Source organism: Symsagittifera roscoffensis, chromosome 1 (genome assembly GCF_963678635.1).
Source record: "Symsagittifera roscoffensis chromosome 1, txSymRosc1.1, whole genome shotgun sequence".
Taxonomy (NCBI): Eukaryota; Metazoa; Xenacoelomorpha; order Acoela; family Convolutidae; genus Symsagittifera; species Symsagittifera roscoffensis.
In genome coordinates, this window is record NC_087062.1 from 12,850,176 (window position 1) to 12,862,444 (window position 12,269).

Below are 12,269 nucleotides of genomic sequence, written 5' to 3' on the forward strand. Positions count from 1 at the left end.
CAGTTTTCAAAAAACAAAGAGCAAGTAAAGTACCAATTCATTTACACGATAAAGTGAACAGGTTACTCGATATTTTAGAACAATACAAAATTATATCACCGGTAAACAAAGAAGAACAACCAAAAGGTAACACATTTATCAACCCTGTTATCATCCTAGCAAAAGGAGAATCATTAAAAATAGTTCTAGACGCTAGATATCTTAATTCACTAATAGACGAATCAAAATGCAATTGGCCTATTGAACCAATACAAGTTATTTTAACAAAAATAAACGGAAAATACTTTACAACCGCAGATATGAATAGTGCATATAATCAAACGCCACTAGATGAACAATCGCGACGCTTAACACAATTTGTTATTGGAAATCAGCAATATGAATTCAACCGCCTATTCTATGGAATATCCATAGGACCAGCAGCATTTTCAGCTTTTATGAGCAAAATTTTTAGACCACTAATACTCAAGAAAAACGCAATCACTTATCTAGACGATGTTTTTATGCAATCACAGACAAAAGAAGAAATGTTTAAAGTTTTAGAACATTATCACAAAATACTTCAGAACGAAAATCTGAAGGCCGCCCCCGATAAATCACACTTCTTTTTAACACGAGTAAAATTCTTAGGACATAATATAGAAAGAAAAACAATCACCCCATTAAAATCACGCATTGATGCTATTCAAAAACTCCAACCACCAACAAACAAAAAGAAAATCCAAGAATTCCTTGGAATGTTAAATTTTTTAAGTAAATATGTCTATAAAATGCAATTATACCTAAGACCATTTTATAATATACTTAGACAACAAAATAATTTTGAATGGAACACAGAACATCAAGCACGATTTGAAGAAATTAAAAAACTCCTAACTGAACAAATTTCGAATACAATTCCAGATCCAAATCAACCATTCTATGCAATTGGCGATGCTTCGAATTTTGGCATCGGCGCAGCATTATTACAATCACACAATGGCACAAACAAATTGAATCTTTTACAGCAAATTCTCGATTATTCACTCAAGCAGAGCTACGACTCTCAACTCTAATGAGAGAGTGTACAGCTATAATATATACACTAACAGAATATGAATTTCTGATACTTGGATCAAAACATCCAACAGTTCTTTTCACAGATCACAAACCAATCATTTTTCTCTTTACACAAAAATCTAATCCAAATCACCGAGTTTATAGATTTCAACTAATTCTAATGAAATTCCCAAACTTACATATAGTTTGGACAGCAGGAAAAAATCTTGCATTACCAGACACATTAAGTCGAAATACACCACCTGAATTACTTACACGTAAAGCTACAGTTGAAATACCTAAAAATATAAAATTCTACCTTGCAGAAAACGAAACATCACCCCGACTAGAATGCAAATATGCAGTAAAAACTGACGACAATTCCTTTATCTAAATTGGAAATAGAAAACATTTTTCTCCCCCAACCGATAAAATTACAATTAATACTTTGAAACAATATCAAAATCTTGACCCAGTAATTAGACAACTAAAATCATGGCACAAATATAAAACTAAACCCGTCAAGGCAGATACAACTATTTTAGGAAATAAAACACTCCTCCAATATTTTCGAAAATTCAATAATACAACAATTAACGAAAACACAGACCTTCTAGAATACAAATTAAATGAATCAACAGTTCCCTGTCTCCCTTTAAGTATGATTCTTATAGCTTTTAATATTTCGCATACACAAAACATTAAAGGACACTCTGGATCAGAGAAAACATATTCAAATTTCATACAAAACTTTTATTTTCCAAATGCACCAATTTGGATAAAAGTACTATGCAATGATTGTACAGTATGTCAGCTAAATAAACCTTATCCAAATCAAAAACAAATAGCACAAAAACAAGATTTTAAAGGACAAAGTTTGTACTTTAACCACCGTATTTCATTTGATACAAAAGGACCAATTTCACCCTCATCCGAAGGAAACTCCTACATTATGGTAATTGTTGACGCGTTTACACATTATGTAGCACTTAACCCAGTACCACATTGTAACGCTTATTATGCTTACAAAACACTATATGAACACTGGATAGCCAAATTCGGACTACCAGAAATTTTAGTTACAGACAACGGTACAGAATCCATAAATAACGAAATCATCACATTATGTCATTTATATAACATCAAACACAAACCACGTACATCTCATGCACCTTGGACAAACGGCTTAGTCGAAGGTATGAACCGTTCACTACAAGAATATCTTAGATGTATCATCAATGGAAATGACACAAGATATACCGAATGGTCAGCAGATGTAAAACTATTTCCCTTAGCATACAATTCACAAATCACGACAACTCTAGGAATGTCACCATATGAAATGGTTTTTAATCAAAAGCCACGCAAACCGATTATGTTTACAGCAAACTCTCATAAAAATGCACAAAGTTATTGTCAACCGAATAAAGAATCAATTTGTTACAACTTACCTTTACATACACACGATGAAGATCATTTTCATCACCCACAAGTTCTTAAATTAGCCTCCGGTACACACACCGAATGGATTTTAAATAGAGATAAAAAACACAATGAAATTTACCAAAAAGTAACAAAAAAGTTGTTACAAAGACAAAACATTAATGAACAAATAAATTCACGCTTTACACCAGCCTCCGATTTAAAAATTGGAACATTTGTTTTAATACCCAATTTTAACACTCAAAAAGGAATCTCTAAAAAACTACAACCCCTTCGTAAAGGACCATACCAAATAATTGCCAAACCCACTGATGTCACATATAAAATTACCGACTCAGACAAAAAAGAAATTGTCCAACACCGAAACAACCTTTTACCTTATTACCCAAAAGAGTACGCACTACGCGAACTAACTCAATTATATTCTGTCACAGGTTTAAATGTTATTCAAAATTATCCACATACGGAAAATAAAACAAAAGAACAACATGACATTCACCTCGAAAACCAAAATAAAAAATCAACTACAACAAAAAACAATACAAAAAAGCTAGATCAAAATACACCACAAAAAGAAAGAAAAAATAGAAAAATGATAGAAAAAATAATACCTCAAGAACAAATCGACAAATCAGAACATAGAGAGTCATCACGACTTAGAAATCAACCACGTAAAAACTATAAAACATTCATTCCACAATCAAAAATCTTAAAGAAAGTCGAATTTCAAAAACAGCTTTAAATTTAGATTTAATAATTTTTGCACCTCTGAAATATTCTGAACTTTCATTTTTCAAAATAACATGCTGACAAATACGCAATGATTCTAGTTCATAATTAGCAAATAGGATTCATCCAATCCGTCACCTCCTATAACTCTAACACAAACCAACTAGACGAAAGGTATTAAACTCCAGGCATATCTATAACTATAACTTCACAACCTCCAGGTCAAAAATAAGCAAACCATTCCGACTTGACAACTAAAATAAATATCACCATAATATCATAACCCTCCCTTATCTAATAAACCAAAGATCAACAATATTTCCCCAACTCAGACCTCAAATACCCCCCAAACAAATATGTTAAATTAGCCTAAAGTAAAAGAACGACAATTTTAATTAGCCTAAAGTATAAAAATCTCAAAAATACCCCAGATCATTTGACAAATGAAAATAAAGACAAAGAAGACCTCCCGATCACCATAAAATTTGCCCCCAACAATTTTTCACAAAACTCGACCCACTTGTCAAAAAACCAATAAATAATTCGACCACACTTGAAAATTGCCTCAAACAACAAAAAATATTCGATCGAGAAACCATTTCTTAAATGCTCTTCTCTCGACCAGTTACCATAATTCTAAACATTCTCGCAAACTTTTTTACAATATTTAAACCTTTCATCATATTTCTTTTTGATACCTTTGAATCTTTTCTAATAATCTTAATCATTTTTTGCAATATTTTTTTAATTTTCTATTCTATATTTGAAAATACCTCCAGCTTTCAAAAGCTATTGACTATATCCACAGGTACGATTCACAAAACTTATCTAAATGATACGAACCATTTTTAGTAGAACAGATATTTTTTTACTATTTGTAATTTTTATAAAATTTCTATCATCCCTCATCTTGACAATATGCAAATGTATAAAGAAAGCAATTATCACATTCGCCCTAGCAACAATCCTCCTAATACGTTTTCTAGAAGAATACTACAATAAACATAAAATTTTCCACTAAAAGAATAGATCAAAAACCATCAAAAATTGCTAACCAACAATCACATAGTCAGTCTTCACCGACATCATCCCAGGAAAACCCGACACCACTTTCAACTACCCAAAACCCCCAAACATCTACACGAATTTCTTTTCAAGATAACCCATATACCTTTGAAGAACGACACGCTCGCTTATCAGAACCACTAGAACCAGTTCAACGACAAGCACCTCTAAGCGAACCAACATATAACTTATACCCAACACTACCACAAGAATTAAGTAGAATAAGAAATCCTAGTCAAAACCAAAATACAGTCGAAATAAATAGACAAATTATACACCCTCGACGAAACAGAAATTTTCAAACTCCCCGAGTTCATTTTGATATACCTCAATCCCCATCACAAAGTACACCAGAAAACCCCATTGGTATATTACCAGAAACCCCTACGCTTCTTTCACAACGTAGCACCTCAAGCCTACCATCAGATTACTTAGGTTCAACACCAACATCTGAACAAGTACGTGAAAATCCCTTTAACCCTACAAACCAAACATCACGACTACCATACTGGACAACACATTCATTCACACAAGGTGAACCAAATTTAATCAATGACCCAATAGACATTTCTACGGATACAACAACATCCTCATCACTACCAGAAACATTATCACTACCATCAACACCATCAATAAGCCAGATTTCACCACCACCTTTTAACTTAAATTTCCCAAATAACCTCGACGCTAGATATCGAGAACAATCATCAACAAATATTCCTTTAAGACTAGACTGGAATACATTCACAGCACCTCCACCATTATTTGGACAACACCTAGAAAGTAACCGACTCCACAGTTGGGCACTAAATAGACTACAATATAGACAAGACATTCAAGAAGACACTCGTGCTCATAACATCCAAATACTCCAACAAAATTTTAATTTTTCTCCAACTCTTTTTTCTAATAACCTCAAATGAAAACATAAACCCTTCCCCCCGCACAGGACCCCAACATTTATTAGTAACACATTACGATTGTGAAGAAAACGAACAAAAAACATTACACAAATATGCAATAAATCAAGTATCACAATGCGAAACAGAACCACAAGCCATAGAAACAACAAATGTAATAGCGACACTTTATTCAAAAGCCCGAGCAACAACAGTTATAGGATATAAATGCACAGCAACATTTTCTGAAAAGAAAGTACATTGTTCACAAGTCTCAAATGGAAATAAAAACCGACTTGACCACGAATCATTCTACCAGAGTAATATCGAACGATTTTTACATCTCAATCCCGAAGATTGTAAGAACGAGTTACTAAGACTCAATATCACAAGAAATAAAAACACAGATAGAAAATTAGTATATTTCCAAGTTTTTTCAGATTCTGTACATCAAGCAGAACTTGAAAGATATCAAGGACATATAAAATTAGATGAAAAATACCCATACAACGGCGCACACGGAAGACTAACTTATGATATACACGATAAACACTGGATACCACACATTGGTATAAATGACCCATCAAACTGCAAAGCAGACACAAAAAATAAAGGATATCAAGAAATCATGTTTTTCGATTGGAAAATACAACTCGAAAAAATACAACTCACACGCGATTTATCTGACAACACCATTATCTATCAAGGAATTAGATTACCTTGTAAAAACGATCAAGGCTATTGTGACCCTACAACACGAACACAAGCAACAATTGTTTGGTTCCCTGAAGACACATGTACAACATTTCAAGTAGCAAAAATACACGCTCGTATGATAAAATTTCACGAAAAATATTTCATACAATCAATTCCATATGAACAAGTCCATCCATCAGGAAGACAAAGTTCTAATTTTAGAAACATACGCAATATAGAAAATAAATTGACACGTTTTCAAATATATCAAGAAACAGAACTTGCATGTAAATACAGAAATCCACTTCACAAAACACAATACTCCGAGATATTAGTTGAATACGAAAAAGGATTCGACATGACCACTGGAAAAGTAAAAATCGACCCATACGCCACAGGTCACCCTATAAATGAAGGAACATCATATATACCAGTTGATTTTCAAAAGAGTAAAAATCAACCTGGTGGACATCTAAAGCCCCATAACACTAGAAGCACACGTTTACAAGAACTATCACTAATGAATAGTACATATTTCGGTAACATCCACTATGATATTCACCTAGATATAAAATTAGACTACACAATTAGCCGAATTTTTCAAGAAATGTCACTATCTGAATTAGAAACACTTCACCAGCTATGCGAATTAGAAAGGACACAAATCCTACAATCACTTGCACTAGCAGTATTAAAAATACCTTACGCAGGATATTTACTATCAGGAAATAGATCAAATTTTTTAGATTATGAAGGAAACATTTTATGGTTTTATACCTGTACCAAAAAAGTATCACCACTATATGTTTTTGAAGATAAACGATGCTATAAAAGAATCCCTATCTTTTATAAGAATAAAGTACACTTCGTTGACACACTTTCAAGACAAACCTATTTCTGGGATACCGCAGTCCCATGTGGATCAAAAAATAGCCACAATGTAGTTCAACTGAACCCTGATGAAGATAAATATTATCTTCTTACTCCATATCCCACATTAATGCAATCACTCAAAAAATTTTCACCTGAAAGCATTAGAGCTATTGTTCGAAACCCAAATATTGACTTACAATCAATTGGAATATATTCAAAATCCGATATACAACATCACATTAGAACACAACAATTCCAAGAATTATTAACACAAATGGACACAATACAAAGACAGTCAATTGACCAAAACTTACGCAAACTTGCCGAAACAGCAGGATTTGCAGATATTTATACACAAGACTATAGCGGATATTTTAAAAACATTAAAGACTATATATATATCTAAACGGTGAAAAATACCGACCACAAGATATTTCACCTATAAATATTTTTAGCTTTGTTACACTAAAAAATGAAATTCTCGATTTTCTAGGATGGCCCTACTACATCTTAGAAAAATTGACTATTTTATACGCAATGTTTAACTTTATAGGATTTCTTTTTTCGCTTTTAAAAGGAATCTATAATACATGCGCTATACACACACAAGTAAATAGACAAGCAAGTGTAGCACGCATACTATTTGCAGGATTTTTTGGAATTTTTTCATCATCAATAAACAAAATTCTTTTAGATGCACAAATAAAGGAATACAACACAAAAATTTCAACAAGACAGAACACATACGACGAAGAACATAACAATGTAGACATTACGCCTACAGCACCACAGTTACCACCACTACCACATAACCATCCATTATCACTAGTCCCACGAATTTTTCAAAATTTAGCAATAACAAACAATCCAAATTTTAGACCAACCATATCACAAAGTCCCATTCAACATATAATGACACACCATCCCCTAGACGAAAATGCATATGAACAAATTATAGAACAACCCCATACCACCGCTTTTCAGTCTCAAAATAATAATTTTTTTAGCCCACGATGAGCCGACAACTTGGATCCCTACACCGCTCAAATTCACACCCAACCAACCTCAACACTCCAATTACAATAATTCCACTTTTTGCCTTCCCACCACCCGATTTCCCAACCAATAATATAACATCAGGCATGAAATCAGACCCTAATTCACACATCTCAGTTTTATACTCCATCTCACAACTCAATAACCCAGATATTGAAACCCCTGACGAATTTGCAGACTCTGAACCATCTCCATCCAATAATTTTCAAACCAATCCCTCAGTTTTTTCGAAACCCCCTTTTCAACCAATCCCACCATATAACCCGCTCCCATCCATTTCTACACCCTCCTATGCTTCACAAGTTACCCCAACCTACTCTTCACTTCATTCAGATCGATCATCCAATTCTCCAGACACCCCCCAAATCTCCCAAGAACTAGATAATTTTATCACCTTACAACAACAACCCTTCCACCTTGAAAATCCCACTATAAATCAGATTTCATCCACAATAGAATCATCAAACCCACCTACCCCTACACCCTCTTCAGCTTATACCGCATCATTAGCACCATCATCTACATCCACCGAATCATCACTTAGCACTAATAGAGCTTACCGGACTTTCAAAAGAAAATTCCCAAACCATCCATTTCCAACAAAACCAGGAACAGCACGTGAATATATCAATCATCCAAATCACACTAACACGAAAGAATTTTTAGCAATCACCTTACCTTCATTTCCACAATATACTTTGAACACCCCTACAGATACTAACGATACACGTAGCTTTGTAGATGAACAAGTTTTAATGCCTACACTTCATTGGACATCATATTATCATTTTACTAACCCCCTTTGCCTACCTTTATCTAATACTCACATCGATATAGAACGAAATCAAGATATGCTATATCGACTAACTACACCACTAACACATAGACAATTTACTTACATTGGATATAAAAAATCACTAAAAACATACACTGCACCCCGAGCTAACGAATATACGCTAGAATATTACGATCATAGTATCATCCGAACTAACCAAGACCAATTTTTAGATGATGATCGCTTCGCTAACCCACAAATCACAGAAAAATTTTTCATCAAAACACCATATGTTTTCACACTCAACATATTTGATCGCAAATTCGACCACATCATTTCTCAAGCACTAACCGACACACAAGCTTACGAAAGTTTTAAAGGAAGATTTCAATTATTTTTACTAACCTTTCATTTCCTTGCACCACATGAAAGAGATTTGCACTGCTCACATGACATTATGTTACGCACTAAACAAACACACACATATACATATTACCGCTTTATACAAAATCACTTTGACCTACACACTCCATCAAGACAACCACACCATCGTTTTCAATTTATTAACTCTAAATACACATCACCATTTTTTCTTGACTTCACATATTGCATCAAAGATACTAACCTTCACGGTATTCTTCGCAATTATGATCCCATAACCCAAATGTATATTTTTTGTCCCATCACAAAGACCTTCAACGCAGAAGAATCCAGACCCTTCCTTATCCCACATGAATTTGTTCAACCTATAGAAATCCCTATATTAGAATTCATCCACAACACTAAATATAACCACAAATTATATAATCTCATCCAAAACACACCTTATGATTTTGCAGTTGGCACTGAAGAACTAAAAACCATTAAAGCACTTCAATTGCTTTGGCCACTGCTTCAAACTAAAAACATCATTCGCATATTAGCAAAGTTACTAACAAATTCCGACATAATCCACGACATCTTCCCCCACGGTTTTTTCCCCGACGACTAACAGGTAAGTATAATTTATAAATATACTAATAAATTTAAAATAAAACACTAACCATTCTTTATCCATGTTTTATTTAGATTTTTAGTCTTCATCTCACGATCATCTGCAAAATACACAAAAGAAAAATAAAAAATGGAAAACTTCTTCAAATTGTCCCAAACTCTAATAATCTTTTGCACCAGCTAAATTAAATAAAATTCATACAAATGTAATAAATTAATTTATAAATTATTTCCCTAAAAGCAGTAATTCTAATAATGATGAAAATTTGTAACTTAATTTTTCCCCAAAACAAGCAATAAAATTGAAATTCTATGTAGTAAATTAATAAAACGCAAATGCAGTACTAACCTTTTGATATTTTCATTCACTCGCACAAGAATTCTATCCAAACTCGCACAGCTCGCCCACGAAGAATTGTTTAAATAATGAGTTTCAGTTTCAAGCTTTCACACTCAACAACTCTAAGACACGATAACAAATTTCAAACTTTCCTTTAACCCGGTTGGAAAGGAATTATTTACTAAACAAAACTAACCAACGCAGCTTACTAAACAACACAACACATAGAATAACAGCATGACTAAGAAAAGGAAACCAACGGTACCCAAACCGGATTAACCCAGTTTAAAACTGGATAATTTATTCTTTTGAAGACTATTATAAAGTCAAAGAAAGAAATAATAAAACACAAAAAAGTCGAAAGACAAACCCATACCAAAAACAATTTGATTTTTGAAAAAAGGACACAACCAACGAAACATAAGAAAAACCACAATAAACCCAACATAAAACGTTATCACATAACAGGACCTCTCACAGAAACCGCACGAAATCATACTCCCACTCCTGGCCTAACCCACCAGAGAGGACGTCCTGAGCATGCTCTATAGCCGGCCTAACCCACCGCGCTACATCCACGCTTTGTGACCACACTCCTATTTTTAATAAGAGGTACTCAAGGGTGAGTAACTCTTCAAAATAACTGAACTAAAACAGAAAGCTTTTGTGAAAACAACTAACCAAAATCATAACTAAAAACACTAAACTAATAAAAATTTTATAAAATGTAAATTATACCTTGCAGTATATAGATCAGCATACAACACCAAAGACGAACATCCAAAGACAAAATGACCCCACTACAATCGAAAAAGAATGGCCAACCACAATCAATATGCCGCCCACAATCACAACTCAAAGGATTTAGAGTACGACTTGACTTCGCAGAAAAGGACTTCATTGAACTAGAACAATGACCACCTCGATGTTCAAGTATACGTACAGATCCGAGTAACCAGGCATCCCCTCCACGCACAATCTCCACGCCATTCCCAGACAAGGTCAAACACAAAGAAGTTCTCTACATGAAACGAAAAAACCTGTCATAGCCAACCATTCTGAAATCAGATTTGAGTTTGTTGCGAAAACCCAGTCATTGTCATAAGAAGACACAACGATTGAATCTGGAACTTCTCTAACAAGAGAACCCAGACGAAATATGATGTTCGCCAAATACCAACGTTCATCATCCATCTTTTGAATTGCAGAAAGGCTATTCTAAAAAAACTCTGTAAAACCCGGATGGGTGGAACCTGATCTAAACTACATTTTATGATTGGATAAATTAGATATTTTACCACTGTAAAGTATTTAATATTAACCAATCATGATCCATCTAACTAACAACCCACTTATTTGTAAGTGCTGGAATTACTTGTAATTTCAGCACCAGAGAGATTTGAATTTAAAATAGAAATTAGTTGCCTCTCCAAGAGAACTTCAGCAGCCGCAATAAACCAGTATACCCTAGATCTATTGAGCCTAGCAGAGACTAGTTAAACACCCTGAGACTAGATAGTATAAGAGTAAGATTAGGATCGGTATTAGACTAAGAAGTTGCACGAATCTATCCGGCCGAAAATAAGATAGCGTGACGAGCAGACGGTGTACCCTATCCGAAATTACCAGACAACAAAAATAAAATGTCAAAATTAACACAATGACGGTGAAACAGTTTGGAGGATTATAAAAACATCTGGAGTATATGATCGTGGGCGAACGGATCATAGCGTTCGAGAGATACATTTCAATCTGTAGACACCAAAAGAAACATGAGAAAAGCTACGCCTATTTTCAAGAACTGGCTTTAAAAGCAGACTGTGAGAACTAAGAAGAATAGTGGTTGGGTGACATGTTCACGGCAAACAAGGTCATCGATAAGATTAGGGAAGATTTTAAAACTACGACAGCAAGAGATACATTCGATTATGCGCTCAGTAGAGGAAAGGAAATTGAAATTTCCAGGTCAATGAGAAACACCGGTATCTCCTCCCAACAATCGTTAAGGTAGACAACAAGTACAACAAACATCGAACAAGAAATCATAGCTTACATTAACAACCGTGTCTGTACAAAACAGTCCCATACAAAACAGCAGGTTGCGAGCTTGCCAACAGAGGGTAGGGATTAATCTGAAACTTAGAGCCGGTTATCGCCGCGAAGCGGCGACGTGCGCGCAGCGCGCCCACCGGCGACCTTGAACCGGACTGTTTTGTATTGGACTGTTTTTTTCCTCCATTACATAATTTTTGGGACTTTTTTGTATTCGACTGTTTTGTATGGGACTGTTTTGTATATGCACCATTAACAACAACAACCAAAGAGGAAAACTCAAAAACAATGGAACTGGTTTTTTCAAAAA